The 22,360-nt window shown below is 31.7% G+C and overlaps 1 long non-coding RNA gene and 1 other non-coding gene across 4 annotated transcripts; both read right to left on the reverse strand.

Annotated features, from left to right (window-relative positions):
* Window positions 1-387: 387 nt before the first annotated feature.
* LOC133803565 (uncharacterized) lies at window positions 388-16,549 on the reverse strand. 3 transcript variants are annotated; one of them, XR_009878058.1, is made up of 4 exons: window positions 5,900-16,549; window positions 2,306-2,489; window positions 2,059-2,161; window positions 388-1,778 (listed from the first exon to the last, which is right to left on the reverse strand). It is a non-coding gene; the product is annotated as an uncharacterized LOC133803565 (long non-coding RNA). The 3 variants fall into 3 exon arrangements; XR_009878059.1 differs by having other exon boundaries at window positions 3,316-16,549; XR_009878057.1 differs by having other exon boundaries at window positions 2,306-16,549.
* Window positions 16,550-19,254: 2,705 nt separating this feature from the next.
* On the reverse strand, window positions 19,255-19,343 carry LOC133807516 (small nucleolar RNA snoR118). Its single transcript, XR_009879425.1, has one exon. It is a non-coding gene; the product is annotated as a small nucleolar RNA snoR118 (small nucleolar RNA).
* Window positions 19,344-22,360: the final 3,017 nt, after the last annotated feature.

The following is a 22,360-nucleotide window of genomic DNA, read 5'->3' on the forward strand; positions in this document are numbered from 1 at the left end:
TGGTTGCATGAGCTGAGTGGTCAAACGCCAAAGAAAGGCAGTGCTCCATGGTTCATCCCGTGCGTGGTAAAGTTGAGAGAAAGAAAAATGGACTTTCGGCCCTTGAACTCACTCAAAACTAAACCCTATATTTAAAACAAAAATTAAAAATCAATCTACTCTAACACTAAACCATCCAACATTCTCATGTTCATGTAAGATTTGTTTTTCCCGTAAAAAAAATGGACAGTAAGAGTAAATTTACTCTATGAAATGATAATGTAAATATATAATAACTTCTTATTCAACCATTTTTCAAGATTATATTTTTGGAAAATCTTGCATAAAATTTCCATTAGCAAATATGTAGAATACTTTCGAACTTAATTTTGAAGTCTCACACAAAAGGACTCGTAACATTGATTACTACTATTAAGCCAACACTCGTCCGAACTTGGTAAAATGCATTAAAAGATATTTGATCTTCACCGGCAACAGCAACAGCAACAAAAATAATAATAACGACATTTGCAGCAAAAATACCAAATATGTCTTCATTTTTACTTCAGAAACCAACAGCATTGGCTAGAAGCTTATAGTACAAGAGTTAGCTTACAATTAAATTAGGTAGAAAAAAATACAGCCTTCAGATCTTGTAGCAAAATTTCCACTCAGATGGCTTAACACCAAAACCACTACAACCACCACCACCACCACCACCACCACCACCACCGACATTCACCGCAACCACCTTCAGATGCAGATCATCACCGTCAACAGCAACAACAACAACAATAATAATAGGGGATATTTGCAACAAAAATACAAAATCTTTGCTGATGGCTACACAAAATATGCACCAATACATTACATACTGATAGGACGTGTAGGGGCATGGTGGCTTATGGCGAGTATCAATGGTGGTAGGGGCAGAAAGATGGAAGATCAAAATGAAAACTCAATGCAACAAAATGTCATCATCAGGCGTTAAAAAATTATTTGATAAATATTTGAGCAGCCAATATATATATATAAACAAAACAAGAATGCAATGCAAACAGATTAAGTTCATTGAAACGAAACCATTCAAAAGCATAATAGAAAAGGTAAATGCTCACAATACAGACTGAGATGGCATTGTTAAGTAGTAGTGGTCAAATACAAAATCTTCATTAACACATTTGAATGCAACAAAATAGCATTATAAAAGATCAAATAGAAACATACATAAATATTCAAAAGAGTATATTTGCTCAGTCGAACAAAGCCCTCAGATCTCATAGCCAATCTGGTGATTAGCAGTATAACATGAAGAATTTTCATTATGAACCTTGTTATACCATCCAAGAGAGAGAAAACGAGATATATACGAGTATTGTTAAGGAGCAAATGGCATGCTAAGGAGCAAACGAGTAGGACAGATGTAACAAAGCTCATGATGCAAAACCATGAAGCTGCTTCCCACAATGAGTTTTTCCATCAAATGGCCAAAAACATGTAAAGCACGGGATACCTGAACAGTATCTTACTGTATTATATCCCCTAATGTTGTAAACCTCCATACGCTAAAGTTATATCAAAAAAAATACTAATATGCCCTCAGAGATTACAGTTATAAATTTCATGAAAATTCATTAAAAACCAATCACATCCTCAAGGCATACCACCACCAAAAACAAGATAAAAATAATAATGATAGAGTAAAATAGTATACATAATCAACAAAAGTTGCACCGTAGAGGACAAACTAACAGAGAAGAAAATAACATACCAGTAATTTGAGATATCAATTGCAGGCCCTGGCATTAAAAAGGAAGCAAAGATGGAAAGGTTTATGCTGATGATAGTAAATTTTGCCAGCAAATTAAACAGAAATTTAAGAATTAACAAGAAATAATAAGTAAATTTATTCTGACAGTATCCTTAAGTATTTCAAATAAGTTGAGTTCAAAGTAAACAATTTGTTTTTCTTATGAAACTTTAAAATTATTTTCCTGATTCTGCAATAAAAATTTGATGGCAAAAACAATCAAAGAAGAAATATCAAAAACAATTTGATAAAAATTTGATGAATCTCACCTCAATATCTCTCTTGCAGGTAATCCGATTTCAACAATTCCACACATTCATCCAACACCTCCATCTGATTATCCCTCTTCAGGCCCATCACAGGTCACTGGTTCTGATACCAATTGAGAGGATTTCCAACCAAGTTAGTTAGAACAGAGACAATAGTACAGAGCTGAATAAGAATTTCAGACAATTGTATTGAAAAATAGTCAGGATTTCGAGAACCTGAATTCTCTTCCAAGGGAATAAAACTTACTCAATTTAGCATTTATTCTACTCACTCAGTAGCACAACAAGTGCACTCTACACCTCAGCCCCACCATACACAATCCATGCACACACCCGAGCACTCTAACTAACTCTCCTCTACTGGTTCTTTCCCTATTGCTCACCTGGCATTCTTAACCCCCTTTCTTGTGTACACGTAGGTAAGTGGAGGCCTATCATAAACCCAATTCAACAAGTTCATCAGGCAGCTTCACTTGGATAAAAATAATTATTAATTGAGAACCAAAAAAAAAAAAAAGAACCTACAAAGAGAACAACAATATCAAAGCCCTCAGACTTTGTAGCAAAACTTGCATTATAATGTAATCACATCATCCAGAAGGGTCCACTACCACTACGACCACCACCACAACCAAACAGCAATAATAACAGGAGTAATGATATGTGAATGGAACCTTTGGAGGCTTATGGTGAGTGGGAGCAGAAAGATAAAACCAAACAGAGGACTCAAAGCATAAAATTGTCATTATCAAGCAAAAGGAAAAAAAAGTTCATAATTTGAAAAGCAAAAATGGCCTGAAACAGATATAGACAAAAAAACAAAACCAATGTATACAAGATGCACTGCAAACAGATTCAAGTTAATTGACACAAAATCATCAAAAGGCATCATAGAATAGTAATCTAAAGTGAAATGGCATTGTGAAGTGGTGGTTATAGACATGCATCCACCACATACTGAAAGAGTAAATAAAATCATGCACAGAAAGACAGGTGAAACAACAATAGAGCATTATAAAAAAATGCATTAAAAACTTCAATATTCAAAACGGTAGATGAATGGACAATGAAAGCCCTCAGATCTCATAGCACATCTGGTCATTACAGTATAACATGAGAATTTTCATTACAAGCCTTAAGAGCACTCTCAATAGATAATGTGAAATAGATATTTCCTGGAGAGAGAAAGAGAGAGAAATACACACACACACATATATATATATAGAGAGAAAGAGTTTATTAAGTAACAAGGCTTACAATGCAAAACCATGAAACCGCTTCACAAAATGAGTTTTCCATCACTGGGCGAAAAAACATAGATCTTCATTTTGACTTCATATGGACCAAACAAGTTAATATTTCGTAGCTATTTAATCATATGATCTTGATAGATAAATGCCATCAGAGATTGCTAAAATTTCATGAACATTGAAAATTCATAAAAACTAATCACATCTCAAGGTTTAAACAAAGCCACTTCAACTACCATCATCGACATGAGAAAGTAATAATAATGATTGTATTTATAAGTGTGTAATGTTTGGGTGACAATAAATATTGGACTTTTGGAGATGATGCTGTGTACCGAAGATGGTGGGAGCAGGAAAGATGGAGGTTAAAAATGAAATCAATGCGCACATATCAATACAAAAAAAATCTCATCATCAGGCAAACTTTGAACTTTTAATCACCATATCCCGAAAGTAACTAGCTAATACAAAAGATTTAACACAATTTAGTAAAACAAAAAACATATTTGAAATTCAAAAGTAACAAGTATTACAAAAATAAAAAATATCATGATGTTACCAACAATAATGAAGAAAATTCTCGATGAAAACTCGTGGAATTAACTATAAACTACCAACATTTTCATCAGAGTTAATTAAACAACAATCCTTAAATTAAAACAAGAACAGACTAAGGGGGAATTAGACACCCTCCAAATTCTTTACTAGGCAATACACAGATTGAGTTAAGTTCTTTCGCTTTTCAGCACAGAAAGAAAATCATTAGAAGAAAAGATCACGCATGAATCAAAATGGAAAATTACTGCTTCTTTTTAATTTCTACTCTATTACTGTTGTATGGCTATATTCAAAAACCACATTTATTAAAAAACTAAATGCATAACACTAAAAATATTCAGAGATGTTCAAATGAATGCTGTATCATAGACAGTAAACCAAAATGGACTGGTAAACATACAAGGGTTAGTTTACAATAAATTGAGGTAGAAACTACAAGAATAATAATTAAAAAAAAAACAACAACAATATGAGCGCCCTCAGATCTTACTGCACAATTTTCAATCACATCATCCAAATGGCTTTACACCAATACCACTACAACTACCACCACAGACATTTACCGCAAACTCCTTTGAAAGGAGATCATCACCACCACCACCAACAACAACAATAATAATAATAATAATAAGAGTAAAGATATGTGCACACAAATATGCACCAAAACATCACATAGGGCACTGGTGGCTTATGGTGAGTATCAATGATGGAAGGAGCGGAAAGATGGACGATCAAAAAGAAAACTTATTGCAACAAAATGTCATCATCAGGCATTAAAAAGTATAGATAATGATGAGGAGCCAAATATCATATAGCCTGCAAAATGATTAACTTCTGCAAAGTAGTGGTCAAATACAAAACCAAAACCTACTAGAAAGCAAATTTCTAGTTACTAATAACAAAGATAATCATTAGAAAAATGCAACTCAAGACCTTTAATAACACATCTGATTAACTGGAAGCATTATAAAAACATGAAGAAACAAACATGAATATTCAAAAGAGTAAATGATCAGTAAAAGAAAGCCCTCAGATCTCATAGCTAATATGGTCATTAACAGTATAACATGAGAATTTTCATTACATTTGAGCCTTACTACATGTCCAACCACCCTACGAGAGAGAGAGAGAGAGAGATAAATATAAGAGTGTTGCTATTAGGCACCATAGAGTAAAGAAGAGAAAGATGCAGAGACAGAGACAGATGTAACAAGGCTCATGATGCAAACCATGGAACTGCTTCCCAAAATGAGTTTTTCCATCACAGGACAAAAAACAAGTAAAGCACGTGAAACCTAAAAAACCACATAAACAATATCTTGACATAATACGTCCCCTGATCTTGTAAACCTCCAAACGTTAAAGTTATACATCCTATACATGCCCCCAGAGATTATAATTATAAATTTCATGAACATCGAAAATTCATTAAGAACCAATCACATCTTCAAGGTTTAAACACCACCACTTCAACCATCACCATTACCACCACCACTACCAACAACAATGAACAAAATAATAATAATAATAATAATAAAGGAGTAATGATATGTGCACATATCACTGTGTACTAATAATAACATTAATAATAATAACATGGCAGTGCCAGCCATCACTGTGTCATGTTTTTGTGCATATTTTGTGTGCACATATCATTACTCATAATAAAGATCGGGCTGATGATGATGGGAGCAGAAAGAGATGGAAGCTCAAAATGAAATCAATACAGAACTAACTCATCATCGGGCAGAAACAAAGATTAATTTCATTAGTTTTAGGCTTTAACTATTTGAAAGATGTTGCATTATTCTGTATTATGATACCAAAAAAAAAACGATATTAAAAAGGAAAAACACATGAAAAAACAATAAATTTGACAAGAATTACTGCACTGTCCCAGATTGATATTTGAATGGACCAAAATGCTAATTGACATGAAACAGATTAAGTCCACTAAAACAAATAAAGTAATGGATATTATCAACAAAAGTTGAACAATAAAGGAGATAACTAACAAAAAGAGAATAACATACCAGGCTATCAGTAATTGGAGATAAATTGGAGATATCATTTAGCAATTACAGGCTGCACATCCAGCTTTTTTCACTCCAGCCATTTTGTAGAGTAATCATGATTTTAATTAAAGCCAGTTTACATCTTTACACACCTTGAGAGAGAGAGAACATAAACAAGAGAATAAGAAAATGTAAAACAAAGTTTAGCATTATGCAAGAGATAATGATAATAATGTAACTTGGGGAAGAAACAATCTAATTATGAAGAAATTTAAGAATTTTAACTACAAATCAAATCATAACTGAATTTTTTTTAACATTTTGCTAAAGTATTACAAATAAAATGGAGAAGTTAGACCAAACACTTTCTTAATTTTTATGGAAATTTAAAAATACTTTCCGCAATCTAAGATACAAATTAATACACTTTCATTGGACATTGAAGCTTTTTTTTGCACAAGAGAAACAAACGATAAAAACAAGTATTGAGAAGAAAATGCAGAGAAGAGCGTGAATGATAGTAAAAGTTGAGAAAATGAAACACTAGATATAGATTACAAAATCCAACAAAGTTCTCCAGGCAAAAGTAAAACATGAACGAATGTTGTATTCTATAAAGAAAAATGCATGGAATTGTAGATTAAAATACAAGAGTTAGCTCATGTTCAAGAGACTGGAAGATAGACAATAAAATCCTCTCACAGCTAATCTGGTCATCAACAGTATAACATGAAAATTTTCATTTTAAGCCTCAAGAGCACTCACAATGGCTTAAATAAAATAGACTTTTTCTGGTGAAAAAGAGAAAAGAGAAACTAAGATTGATCTAATCGGATTTAGGGATTAACTAATTGACAGATGTAGCATTAGTATGCAGAGTTGCATTAAAACAGAAAGTAAAAAATAAAGCAATATATATGATCAACAAAAGCTGCACCGTAACGGACAAAACTAACAGAAAAGAAAACATACCGGTAATTTAATACAGGCCATTAATAAAAAGGGGCTTTTAGAGAAACAACCGACAAGGAAGCAAAGATGTGTGCCAGTAAATTACAACAACAAAAAATAAAATAAAGAATTTTAACAAGAAATAATAAATAAATATATTTTAACAGTATCCTGAAAGTAAACAATTTGTTTTTCTTATAAAACTAAAATATTTTCCTGATTCCTCCATACAAATTCGAAGACAAAAACATCAAATAAGAAAGATCATCAATAATACACTTCTTTTTACACAAAAGAAACAAATGATACAAACTTCACTGGATATTGAAGCTTTCAATAGAATGAAATGCAGAGAAGAGCGTCAATGGTAAAAGTTAATTAAAAAAAAAACAAAAAAATCACTACATATAGATATAGTAAACACAATCCAACAAGTTCATCAGGAAGATTGACTTAGACTAAAATAAGGGTCAGTTGTAATTAATTGAGAACCAAAAAACAAAAAAGAACCGATAAGAAAACAACAAATATCAAAGCCCTCAAACGTTGTAGCAAAACTCATATTATAATGCAATCACGTAATCCAGAAGGTTATATCCATTACCACTACGACCACCACCATTGGCATTCACCATAACCACCGTAACCCTAAACCCTAATCATAACCACCGACAACAACAATAATAACACAAAATGCGCACCAATTAGCATCTTTTTCTACCAAATGGAACCTTTGGAGGCATATGATGAGTGTCATGATGGTAGGAGCAGAAAGACAAAACCAGGACTCAATGCATAAAATTGTCATCACCAGGCAGAAAAAAGATTAAATGGCCTAAAACAGATATGAACAATAATGAATCCAATGTATACAAGAATGCACTGCAAACAGATACAAATTACTATATACAAAATCATCAAAAGGATCCGAGGAATAGCAATCTTAACAGATACTGAAAGAATGAATAAAATCGAGCACAGATAAACAGGTGAAACAGCAATAAAGAATCATAAAAACTTCAATATATACACGCCCACACACGCACACACACATATAGAGAAGAGTAGAAGAATAGACTACGAAAGCCCTTAGATCTCATAGCACATCTGATCATTACAGGATAACATGAGAACTTTCATTACAAGCCTTAAGAGCACTCCCAATAGATAAATAGATATTTCCTGGAGAGAGAAAAAGAGAGAAATATATACACGCATGCACAGAGAGAGAGAGAGAGTTCAATATGTAACAAGGCTTATAATGCAGAACCATGAAACTGCTTCACAAATGAGTTTTCCATCACCGGGCAAAAAAACATATATCTTCATTTTGACTTCATTTGCACCATTTAATATAACGGAATAAGTTAATATTTTGTAGCTATGTAATCAGCCCATCTTAATGGATAAAAGCCCTCAGATTTAAAAGCTAAAAATTTCATGAACATTGAAAATTCATTAGAAACCAATCACATCTTCAAGGTTTAAACACCACCACTTCCACCACCATCATCGACATTCACCACCACCAACAGAAAACACAACATCATCATCATCATCAATACAACCACTACTACTACTACTACCACTACCACCACCACAACCAACATGAGACAATAATTATGATTGTGTAATATTTTGGTAACAATATTATAAAGGACTTTTGGAGATGATGGTGTTTACCAATGATGGTGGGAGCAGAAAAGATGGAGGCTCAAAATGAAATCAATGCACGAACGTATCAATACAAAAATAAAATCTCATCATTGGGCAGAAATAACTTGTCACTTTTAAATGATCTGAATCATTTTTAAGATAAACTGATGAAGTGTCAATATGTCACAAGCAAAGTTAACCATATTCCGAAAGTACACAATTTAGTAACATGAAAAACAAAAAAAAATCAGTAGTAACATCTATTACAAAAAGAAAAGATATCATGATGTTACCAACAATAAGGAAGAAGGTAAATGATGAAAACTCAGTGGAATTACTAGAAACTGCCAAATTTTTCATGCATCATCCTTTCTAGCTAAAATAAATAAACAAATACAAAAATCACATTTAATAAAAAAAACACTAATAATATTCAGAAAAGTTCATATGAATGTTGTAACATAGACAGAAAACCAACATACATTGACTGGTAGTTTATACAAGGGTTAGTTTACAATAAATTGAAGGAGAAACTAAGAGAATAGCATTTTTTTAAAAACACCTACAAGAAAACAACAACATGAGAGCCCTCAGATCTCACTGCAAAATTTTCAATCACATCATCCAAATGGCTTAACACCAATACTACTACAACGACCACTAGACATTCATCGCAATCAACTTAAGATGGAGATCATCACCAACAACAACAACAATTAAAAAGAGTACAGATATGCGCACACAAAATATGCACCAAAACATTACACACTGATAGAGCGTTGGTCACTTACTGAGAGTATCGATGAAGGTAGGAGCGGAAAGATGAAAGATCAAAATGAAAACTTATTGCAACAAAATGTCATCAGGAATTAAAAAGTTTAGATAAATGATTGAGGAGCCAAATATACTATAGCCGAAAAAATGATTAACTTCTACATAGTAGAGGTCAAATACAAAACCAAAACCTACTGCAAAGTAACTTCTAGTTACTAATAATAAAGATAATCATTATTTGTCATTAGAAAAATCTTCAATAACACATCTTATTAACAAGTAGCGTTATAAAACAACATGGATAAACAAACATGAATATTCAAAAGAAAAGAGTATGATCAAACAAAGAAAGCCCTCAGATCTCATAGCTAATCTGGTCATTAACAGTACACAACATGAGAATCTTCATTATGAGCCTTTATACACCGTCTACCCACCCTATGAGAGAGGAAGAGAGAGAGATATAAATATATATATATATATACACATACACACACGAGTATTGCTATAAGGCACCATAGAGAAGAGAAGAGAGAGACAGAGTGTGTAGGATAGATGTAACAAGGCTCATGATGCAACCCACGGAACTGCTTCCCACAATGAGTTTTTCCATCAAAGGTCAAAAAACACGTAAAGCACATGAAACCTAAAATACCGCATAAACAATATCTTGACATATCACAGGCCCATTTCTTGCAAGCCAAGTTATATGTAGAGACATCCTAATATGGCCTCAGAGATTTTAGTTAAAAATTTCTTAACATTGAAAATTCATTAAAAACCAATCACATACACCACTTCAACCACCACCTTCGGCATTCACTACCACCAACAACAAACATAGATCATCATAGTGCTGTGCATCATCACCATAACCACCAACAACAAAATAATAATAGATTAATGATATGTGCACATATCATTGTGTAATAATAATAATAAAGAATATAGCAGTATCCCATAATGTTTTAGTTCATATTTTGTGTGCACATATCATTACTCGTAAAAAGATTTTAGTGCCTTTTTTGTGTGCACAAATCATTACTCATAATAAAGATTGGATTTTTGAGGGTGATAAAATGTACAGAAGATGGTGGGAGCAGAAAAAGATGGAGGCTCAAAATGAAACCAATACAAAACATCCTCATCGTTGGGCAGAAACATAGATTAATTTCATTAGCTTTAGGCTTTAACTAATTGTCATTAATTGGGAGAGCTGCTCTATTTTGTTTAATGATAAAAAAATAATAATAATAATAATTAAAAAAACCTATTCAAAAAAGGGGAAAAAAACAAAAAATTTACAAGAATAACTGCATTGTCCCTGAATGATAATTCAATGAAGCAAAATGCTAATTGACATGAAACAGATAAAGTCCATTAAAATAAATAAAGTAACGGATATGATCAACAACATTTGAACAATAAAGGACATTAATAACAGATAAGAGAATATCATACCAGTAATTACAGATATCTTTAGCAATCAGATCTCATTCGGCAATTCCAGGCCATTTTAGAGATGCATCCAACTTTTTTCACTCAAACCAGTTTGTAGATTAACCATGATTTTCATTAAAGCCAGTTTACACCTTTATATACCTTGAGAGAGAGAGCACAGAGAATGCAAAAAAGTGTAATTTCTGAATGTTTTTCTCCAACTCAACGGATGCAAAAGATAATAATAAAAATATTAACGAGGGAAGAAACAAAATTTTAGAGGAACTAATTACAGAGAAATTTAAGAATTTTAATATTATGCTAAAGTATTACAAATAAAATGGAGAAGTTAAAGTGATCAAAAACTTCTTTTTGATGAAAATTTAAAAGCATTTTCCTAAACAAAGAAGAAAGATCGTGAATAATACTTTTTTACACAACAGAAACAGAAGATAAAAATTTCATTGGTCATTGAAGCATAAAAAAAAAACAAGTATTAAGAAGAATAAAATGCTGAGAAGATAATGAATGATAGTAACAGTTACAAAAATGAAACACTCGATGTAGTTTACACAATCCAAAAAGTGCTCCGGGCAGAAATAAAATATGAACTGAATGTTGCAATTTATTAAGAAAAATGCATTATCTTGCAGATTAAAATACAAGGGTTAGTTTATATTCAACAGACTAGAAGATTAGACGATAAAAGCCTTCAGTTCTCATAGCTAATCTGGTCATTAACAGAACATGAGAATTATCATTATAAGCCTTAGGAGCACTCACAATAGCTTGTGTAAAATAGACTTTTTCTCCAGAAAAAGTAGAGAGATACATAAACATATTCATAACTAGAATGCAAAACCATAAAACTGCTTTTCAAAATGAAATTTTCCATAGGGCAAAAAAACATGTAAGTACGTGAAAACTATGCATTAAAAAAATTAATTAAAAAAAAGCATTATAGTAAAGTATCATCACATCCTTTCCATGCAAAAAAAAAAGTACAGAAATATATACATGCATCCTCATATCCTCATTTTGAGTTCATATCAACCAATTATGCCCTCAGAGAGCTAGTTATATCATGAACATTGAAAACTAATCACATCTTCAAGGTTGAAACACCGCCACTTCAACCACCATCATCAGCATTCACCACCACCAACAGAAAACACAGAACATGGTCGTCCTTGTCGTCACCACCACATGAGAAAAAAATAACAATAAATATAAAACTTCTGGAGATGATGGTACCAAAGATGGTGGGAGCAGAAGAGATGGAGGCTCAAAAAAAAGTACTCATCATCAGGCAAAAATTTAAACGTTTAATAATCTTAATAACATTTTAAATAAGAAGCCCTAAAATATAGGAACAAAGTGAAGCATATCCCAAAAAAAAATCATAACTAGCTAATACAAAAGATTTAACACAGTTTAGAAACATGAAAAAACAAATAAAAGCAATTACAAAAATTAAAAAAATGAAGAGAAAGATCAACAACAGTTGCACCATGGACATAACTAACACAGAAAAGAGATTAAACATACTTAGATACACCCCTCTGTTCTTTTAGACAAACAATATAGTCAAAGAAATTCAAAATTGAAACACGAATTAGAGTAAGAATGAATGAACTATCATAAACAACACAAAATGCATTGACTGGTAGTTTATACAAGGGTTAACTTACAATAAATTGAGGAAGATACTACAAAAAAAAAACAACAATAATAATAATATGCACCAAAAATTTACATAGAGATAGGGCATTTTTGGCATATGGTGAGTATCGATGTTGTTAGGAGCAAAAAGATGAAAGATCAAAATGAAAGCTCATTGCAACAAAATGTCATCCTCGGGCATTATTTTTTTTAACAAAAAAAGATATATATTTTAACAGACAATATTACATTGATTAACTGGTGATACAACAAAGTAAAATAGAAAAACAAAGTTGAGCATTCAAAAAAGTGTATGATCAGTCAAAGAAAGCCCTCAGATCTCATAGCTAATCTGGTCATTAACAGAATACCATGAGAATTTTTATTATGAGCCTTGCTACACAGTCCAACCATCCTATGAGAGAGAGAGAGATGGAGAAATACAAATATATACGAGTGTTGTTATAAGGCACCACAAAGTAGAGAAGCTAATGGGAGTGCTCTTAAAGTGGCAATCACAACAAAAGAGAGAGAGAGAGAGAGCAGGACAGATGTAGCAAAGCTCATGATGCAAAACCATGAAACTGTTTCCCACAATGAGTTTTTCCATCACAGGGCCAAAAACATGTAAAGCACTTGAGACATAAAAACCCACATAAACAATATCTTAACATATCAAGACCCCTAATATTGTCAACCTCCAAACGTGAAAGCTATACGTAGAAAACATCCTATACAAGCCAAGCCCTCAGATATTATAGTTATAAATTTCAGAAAAATTGAAAATTCATTAAAAACCAATCACATCTTTAAGGTTGAAATACCACCACTTCAACCACCACCAACAGCAAACATAGAAAATCATCATCAGCATCACCACCAACAACAACAAGAAAATAATAATAATAATAACAACAACAGCAGTAAAGAATGAACTTTTGATGATGATAATATGTACCAAGTATGGTGAGAGCAGAAAGAGATGGAGGCTCAAAATGATATCAACAAATAAATCAATTTAGAACATTTTCATCATCGGGCAGAAACAAAGATTGATCTGAATAGTTTTAGCCATAAACAAATTGACAGATATAGCTTTAGATTGTAGAAAAACTATTCAAAAAGAAAGAAAAACAAAACCAGAAAATCAAAAAATTTGCAAGAATTAATGCAATATTAATTGACATCAAACAGATTAAGTTCATTGAAACAAATAATAAAAAAGCAAATAAAGTAATAGATGCAACAAAATGTCAACATTTGGCAGAAAAAAATATTTGATTAATAAATTAGCAGCCAATATAGCATGTAAAGAAGTCGACAAAAACACAACCAAATATAAACAAGAATGCAATGCAAAGAGATTAAATTTATTAAAATAAAATCATCCAAATGAGAATCAAAGAAAAGTGAAATGCACACAATTCAAACTGAAATGGAATGGTAAAGTTGTGGTCAAAGACACGTGAGTAGCAAAACAGATTAAAATAAATATTTAAAATAAAGTATATGATAAGTCTACCAAAGCCCTCAGATCTCATAGCTAACCTGGACATTAACAGTATAACATGAGAATTTTCATTATCAGCCTTAGTACACCGTTCAACCACCCTTAGAGAGAGAGAAATTTATTTATATATATATATAGATATGAGCAGTGCTACAAGGCACCAACAGTGCCCAGCACAAGATAGATAGAGAGATAGAGAGAGAGAGAAAGTAGGACAGATATAACAAGGCTCATGATGCAAAACCATGAAACTGCTTTCCACAATGAGTTTTTCCATCACAGAGCAAACAACATGTAAACCACCACGATAAACCTAAAAATCACATAAACAATGTCTCCACATATTACAGCCTACATTACACACAAAATGTTGTGCACAAAAAATATAATAAAAGTTTAGCACAATTTTGTGTGCACATGTCATATCTCATGATAGTAATTATAACAATGACATAAACAATGATATGTACCAAAGATGGTGGGAGATGGAGCTCAAAATGAAATCAACACAACACTCGCATAATCGAGCAAAACCAAAGATTGACAAATAACCACCAATAATTTGTAGACTCACTATAAACTGTTAAAGAATAAATTTAATAAGAAAAAAAAGGGAAAAAAATTAAATACTGCTCATTAGGAGAAAAAATATTATTTGACATCAACCTTAGTAAGTACATTAAGATAAAAAAAATACAAAAACTGTAATATAAATGATAAACAAAATTACATCATAAAGGACTGACAGAGAAGGGAATAACATACCAGTAATTTGAGATATCAGAAGGCTATTAATAAATAAAAACGGGCTTCTAGGGATACAACAAATGTTTAAAAATCATTTTAAAACAATCTTTCTTTATTCGCTCAAAGCATAATCATGAATTCCATAATTTTCAACTGAGAGGGAAAAATAACATAAATAAGAGAATTAGAGAGGCATAAGAGATTAAAGACAATTCATTTAATTTCTAAAATTTATTTTCACCACTATCAGATGCAAGAGAATGATAACTTAGGGAAGAAAAAATCAATTTACTCTAGCGAATAAAAATAAATTTTGCCACTGTAAGAATATTTTAGAAAAGTAAATTACAAAGAAAAGAATTTTAACAAGAAATCATAACTAAATCTATTTTAATAGTATTGTAAAGTGTTAGAAATAAATTGTAGACTAAAACTGTCCAATCTAAGATACAAATTCCAGAACACATCAAAAGAAGAAAGATATAATACGATTTTACAAAGAGAAACAAAATACAATATTTACAACAAAGGTTTGAATAAAAAAAAAGTACTGAAAAGAATGAAATCCATTCCCAGAAAAGTATCAATGAGAGTAGACGTTAAACAACAATGTAGTACTCAATCCAACAAGTTCCTGAAGAAAACAACAATGTTGAAGCCACCTTGTAGCAAAACTTGCTAAAAATTCAATCACATCATTCAGAAGGTTAAACCATTACCACTACGCCCACTGCTATCGACATTCACCAAAACCACCATAAATGCACTTCCAACAGATTATTTATTCTATCCTTTAGAGAACAACAATAATAATAGGAGTAACGATATGTTGACACAAAATATGCAGCAAATGGCCTTTGGAGGCTTACAATGAATGTTGATAATTGTGGGAACAGAAAGATAAAACCAAACAGAAGACTCGTACATAAAACTATCATCATCAGGCCAAAAAAAAAAGTTCATAATCTAAGAAGCAAAGATTGGCCAAAACAGATAACGACAAAATCAAATCCAATGTAAACAAGAATGCACTGCAAACAGGTTCAAGTTACTTGATACAAAAGCATCAAAGGCATTGTCAAGTAGTGGTCAAAAACATGCATTATAAAATAGATTAATAATAAAGGTAATCTTTAAATAATTCTTCCTCTAATCTATTAACAGGTGATAAAGCAAATAAAGCATTATAAAACAGAGAATAACAAACTTATATATTCAAAAGCCCTCAGATCTCATAAGCTAATCTGGTCATTAACAGTGTATATGAGAATTTTCATTATAAGCCTTAATAGCACTCACAATAGCTTCTGTAAAATAGACTTTTTCTGGTGAAAAAGTAGAGAGAGAGAGAGAGAGAGCAATATATATGTATGTATGTATGTATAGAGAGAGAGAGAGAGAAGGCTTATAGTGCAAAACCATGAAACTGCTTCTGAAAATTAGATTTTCCATCACAGGGCAAATAAGCATGCAAAGAAAGTGAAAACTAACAAAAAAAAATGACAATATCTTCATCTTATTACATTACGCAATAAAATATATATTTTGTAGCTATAAAAAGAGACCATTTTAATATATAAATGCCCTCAGAGACTAATGCTAGAAATTTCATGAACATTGAAAATTCATTAAGAACCAATCACATCTTCAAGGTTTAAACACCACCACTTCAACCATCACCTTTGGCATTCACCACCACCAACAGCAAACACAGATCATCATCATCATCACCACAGCCAACATGAGAAAATAATAATAAATAAATAAATAAATAAAATAAAATAAAATAATGGACTTTTGAAGATGATGGTGAGTACCAAAGATGGTGGGAGCAGAAAAGATGGAGGCTCAAAATGAAATCAATGCACATATCAATACAAAAATAAAAGTTCTCATCATCAGGCACAAAGTAATCTAGAAACAAACTAAAGAACTGTGGAAAAAAAACGTATATAATTAATAAAAAAAAAAATTACAAAAGACCCAATAAAAGAAAGTTATTAAAGGAAAGAGATTGTAGATATGACAACTTTACTCAGTAAAAAGAACAATGAAAATACATATATGATGAAGCAAATTTTAAATTTTAATCATCTAAACAACATTTCATATAAAAAGTACCAAAATATCAAATGGCAAAGTTAAAAATAGACCAAAAATATGAAGTCATAACAACGCAATTAAGAAAAATACAAATTTTGAAATAAAAAAAGTAATAAGAACACTTGCAAAAAAAAAATTGCAACATGAACAACTAACAAAGAAACGAAATCAAAACATAGCAGTCATTTGAGATAAAGCCCTCAATTCTTTTAGACATACACGTTTTAAAATCATATTAAAATGGAGCCTTTTTTATACTCAAGCACATAACCATGATTTTCATTAAAACCATTTTGCATCTTCACCAATCTAGAGAGAGAATGCAAAGAAAAAAAAAAGATCATCTTGTTACCATCTAAAGATGAAAACGTTTATGATGAAAAATCATGGACCCATTTGAAACTACTACTATTTTCATCATTGGGCTAATGAAACTACAATCCTCAACATTAAAACAAGAACATAGACAAATACATTTTACTAAGCTATACACAGATTGAATTTAGTGCAACAATTCAACTCGTTCAGAACAATTCACATAAAATAAGATTTTACAATTCTACTGATTCAAGTAATGAATATTTTATGTCAATCAATGATAAAACATAAAGGGTGTTAATAGTACACTGAGGAACATATTAACATACAACAGTACATGTAACATATAATAGTTATTAAAAGCCCTCAGATCTCATAGCTAAATCAGATCATTAACAAAATAACCACCGACTTTTCATCAACGCCATTCTACATCTTCAATAACCTCGTAAGAGAGAGAGAGAGAGAGAGAGAGAGGATAAAAAGAAGAAGATGATGATAATGAAGATGATGAGGCAAAAAAGACGTAGCGGCTCATGATGAAAAGCCAAGGCAATGTTTCCAACATTGAGTTTTTCCATCACAGGGCAAAGGATACTACCATATGTAAAACCCACTAACATTAAAAAGGAAAATACTGCAAGATCAACTTTACAGCTTACAAATAAAAAATCAGTACATAAGTTATATTGTAGACATCATTAGTTACTAATCATGGATTAAGTTCAGTTCGACATTACATATGATTTTTCAAGAGTATATGAGTGAGGAAGAGAGCACAAGGATTGCGACCAGGATCCATCTCAGTGAAGATGTTGACACAGTAAAAATGTCATCACAAATCAGCAACTCAAGTTATACATTATCTAAGAATCCGTAATGGATGTGAACAACCATTGAGGAAACACAAATTCATTATAGAAGTAACAAGCCCTCAGATCTCATAGCTATATCAGATCATTAACAATATTAACCACAGATTATTTTCAAACCCCATTTACATCTTCACCCACCTCGTAAGAGAGAGAGAGAGTAGTGGTAGTAGTAGTAATAGTAGTAAAGAAGGAAAGAAAGAGAGATAGATAGATAGATAGATCTGAGGGTGGTGGTGGGCAGCGATAATGAGGCGGCAAAGATGTAAAGGGCAATTATGAAAAACCAAGGAGAATTTGTTTCCAACAATGAGTTTTTCCATCACAGGGCAGAAACACTATTATACATGATATAATCATATTGAAAAGATCAGTGAACAATACAATGCAGAAATAAACACGAAAATGAAGTGAAAGTTCCTCCCTTAGGTTCATATAAAGCTTTCTAGGATGCATGTCCATCAATTAACGCAGCTAAAAAACTACTCATAAACATTTGCCATCATCTATTATGGAACCCATTAACATACCAAACCAGAACAACAAAATAACATTTAGTGAGAAAAATGCAAAGAAAAAAGCTCAAACTAGAGCCATAATCATAGAGATTGAGTTCGGTTGGAAATTAAATATGATTTTTCAAGAGAATGCGAGTGAGGACGAGAGCTAAAGGATTGCAAAAGATAGGTAGAGCGAGAGTATGAGAAACAATTAAATTTGCAATACAAACAACCAGAAACTAACCTAGTGATGTTATTTAGAAGTTGTAAACAAATGGGAATGGGACAAGTTAAAATATCGTCACAAATGAGAAACTCAAAGTCAGACGTGATCTAAGGATACGGTACAAAGTAACAGATGTGATCATCCACTGATGAAACAAACAGACATTAGAGAAGTAACAAGAAAAACCCATTAAATGTAATCACTGTATTATTAGAAAGCCCTCAGATCTCATAGCTATATCAGATCATTAACCTTGTTAACCACAGATTTTTCTTCGAAGCCCATTTACAACTTCACCCACCTCGTAAAAGAGAGAGAGAGAGAGAGAGAGAGAGAGAGAGAGAGAGAGTAAATAAAGAAAGAAAGAAAGAAAGAAAGAAAAAGGGAGATATAAATGGTTATGGTGGTGGTGCTAATGAGGCGGCAAAGATGTAAAGGGCAATGATGAAAAGCCAAGGAGAATTTGTTTCCAACAATGAGTTTTTCCATCATAGGGCAAGAGCACCATCATACACGCTATGATCATCTTAAGAAGTCAACTGAAAGATCAGCGAACGATACAATGCAGAAAATGACACGAAAAATGAACTAAAGTTCGTTCCTTTAAGAGAGTGTGTTCACATAAAGCTTTCTAGGCTGCATAGTCCATCAATTACCACAGTAAGAAAACTGCTCAGAGCCCAGTGCATTTATCATCATTCCTTCAAGACCCCATCAACAGAACAACAAAATAAACATTTAAAAAATAAATAAAGCCATAATCTTCCTACAAGACACTAAAAAAAATCATTGCTATAATCTTTAAAAAAAAAAATCAAACAAAACGCTAAAGGAATGGCTTCACTTCACAACACAATTTTAACCTGGTTTGGAGCTATACATTCTAAAATGTGTATAAAAAAAAAAAAACATGCAGAAAGCCCTCAGATCTCATAGCTTTAAAAAAGACTCATCTGCAGAAGAAGATAATGGGTGCTTTTCAGAAGCCCTAACACGCCACCACCGTACCACCTGCAGTGAATGTGTGTGGATTTGTATATGTGTATATATATATGAATGATGATGAAGTAGTAGAAGTAGTAGCAGTAGCAGGAGCAGTAGCAAAGATGGTGGCGACAGCGGGTTAAAGCTCGTGAAAACATGAACCATGCTCATTTTGATTTGAGTTTTCCATCGTCGGGCCCCAAAATGTAAAAAATAAGACGAAGTGAATAAATAGAAGTTGAAGGTTGTATTTTTGCGAGACTTGAACTGCCGAAAATACCCTTCGGCGGGAAATTGTTTGAGCCCCATGGCCGATTATATTATTATTGTAGGCTCTCGGGAAAAACGATGTGTTAGTATACTAATCCAATTTTATACTATACGAATCCAATCTGATTGTTGATCTATAAGAATCCAATTTTATCATTTAAAAATTTTGAAAATATTGAACCAATCACATTTTAAAAAATATGTTTTCACATTATAAATTTAAATTTTTATTTCAGAAATATATTTTTTGAAAATGTAATTTTCAATCGTGAACTAATCAGATCCTTAAGGTGTAATTGGTAGTTAATTTGGAAATGATTTTATGATTTTGAAAACTTAAAATTAGTGGAACCTACCAAAATATTTGATTGGTATATTGTTTTTTAAAACTATATCCTAATCAAAATTTTAATTTTGTTTTGTAATTTAGAAAACAACAATTTTGCGTTTTCTCTGTTTTGTGATTTTTTCTCCAAAAACTTAAAATCAAAATCAGGATTTGTTTATTCTCTATACTCCTATCCTTTGTATCATTGCTTGTATTTATTTATTTATTTTTTTGCCAATTTTTATAACTTGAGTATGTTCCCACTGGTAATAAGGTATTTATGGAACATTTTATGACATTTATGCACAATTCAAAAATAAGTTGTACTGGTATTTTTATAGATGACAATGCAATATTGTTATGAATTTAATCAATAATTATTATTAAATTTTAATTTATCAATATACTTAAATTTTACTTAATTAAATCTATTGATAAATCAAAATTTAATATTATACAACCTATGTATATAAAATATATAAAATTAAAATAATATTCAAATTCAGCTGTTCCAATCACATATTCAGCTTCTGTTACATTTTCAAATTTAATACCAATCACAGATTCATTTTTTTAAAACTCAAAAACAGTTTACTGACATTGAACCAATCATATTTTCAGAAACATGATTTTAGTTACTAAATTCAGATTTTCATTTTAGAATCCCACTTTTCAAAAATACAGTTTTCTAATCGCGAACCAATCAGACCCTTAGCATTTTAGCGGAAAAAAATAAAGGGTAATTCCGTATTTTTGCAATATTTACCGAATTAAATGACAATTCAAAGTCTATACTTTGCAAAATAGAACAAAATAATAACATAAGTCTGATTTTGGTTAAACTATTTTTTAATACGACTAAAATACCCTCATGTTTTACTAATTAATAAATTAATAATAAATAAATTATAAAAATAATTAAAATAATATTTTAAATAATAAAAAATTAACATAATATAACAAAATTTACATTTACAAACCCTATTCTAACTAAAATCATTTAAATCCTAAATCTAAACTAAAATAAATTAAAAAAAATTCTTATTCTTCTACTCGAGCTTAAACAGAACCATGTTTAAAATCAATCTCTATCCTAAATCAAAACACAAAATCAATATTTTTTTTCTTCATATTCTTCATCACCATCAAAACAAGAAATCTTCAATACAAAATATCACAAAATCAAAGTTCCATTTCCCTCACCTTCTCCTTCTTCTTGCTCGAACCCAGTTCCCATCCCTCGTCTTCTCCTTGTCCCATACTTATAAACAACATCGTTTCTCCTTGCTTCGCACAAATCAGAGGATGACAACGATACCCATAACCCACATCGACCCTCCCTCGCCTTGCATAGATCTAAGGACAAAAATGATGCCTAGAGTGAACCGCCCCTCCCTCACCCTCTTCTTGCCTCGCACAGATTTGAGGACGTATGAAAATGATACCCAGAACCCACCGCCCCTATAACACCATAGTTAGCCAAGACTGTCACACTGTGTACTTTTAAATAGAACTTGTTGACGCCTTTTTTGTCAACTTATAAATGAAGAACAATTAAACAAAATACCAGAGGAAACAACCAATAATAGACACGATTTTTACGTGGTTCAGCAGTTAAAATTTGCCTAGTCCACGAGTCGGTGTTATTCATTTATGGAATTCTCTCAAAGCTTTCTGGAAGCAATTTTACAGAGTCTTCCCAATACAAATTTCTTCGTCCTTACAAATGAATTGCTCCACACTATTTATAGAGTGGTTTACTAAATATCTCCCCTCATATTTTGGGGAGTTAATATATAAATCAATTAAATAAATGCAATTAAATGCATATAGTTACTACGTAAGCGTATAAATCCCATGATATTTGAGATTTTAACAACAAATTACAACCAATCCCTTAAACATAGGGATTTTATAACAATAAAGATGTTCACACTTAATTTGTGACCTTAAACATTCAATTCACACGCCTTCGAGACCGATCAACCATCACGAGCTCGGTACCTCGGTTCTCCTCAACTTTTAACAAGTAACATTGTTCATATCATCCTTTTCGAGCTCACAATGCCCGAGCTCGAACCGTCTTGTCTGATGGCGGGAAAGGAATCAAGGAATTTATACAAGTGTTGAACCACTGT

Source organism: Humulus lupulus, chromosome X, assembly GCF_963169125.1.
Source record: "Humulus lupulus chromosome X, drHumLupu1.1, whole genome shotgun sequence".
NCBI classification, from domain to species: domain Eukaryota; kingdom Viridiplantae; phylum Streptophyta; class Magnoliopsida; order Rosales; family Cannabaceae; genus Humulus; species Humulus lupulus.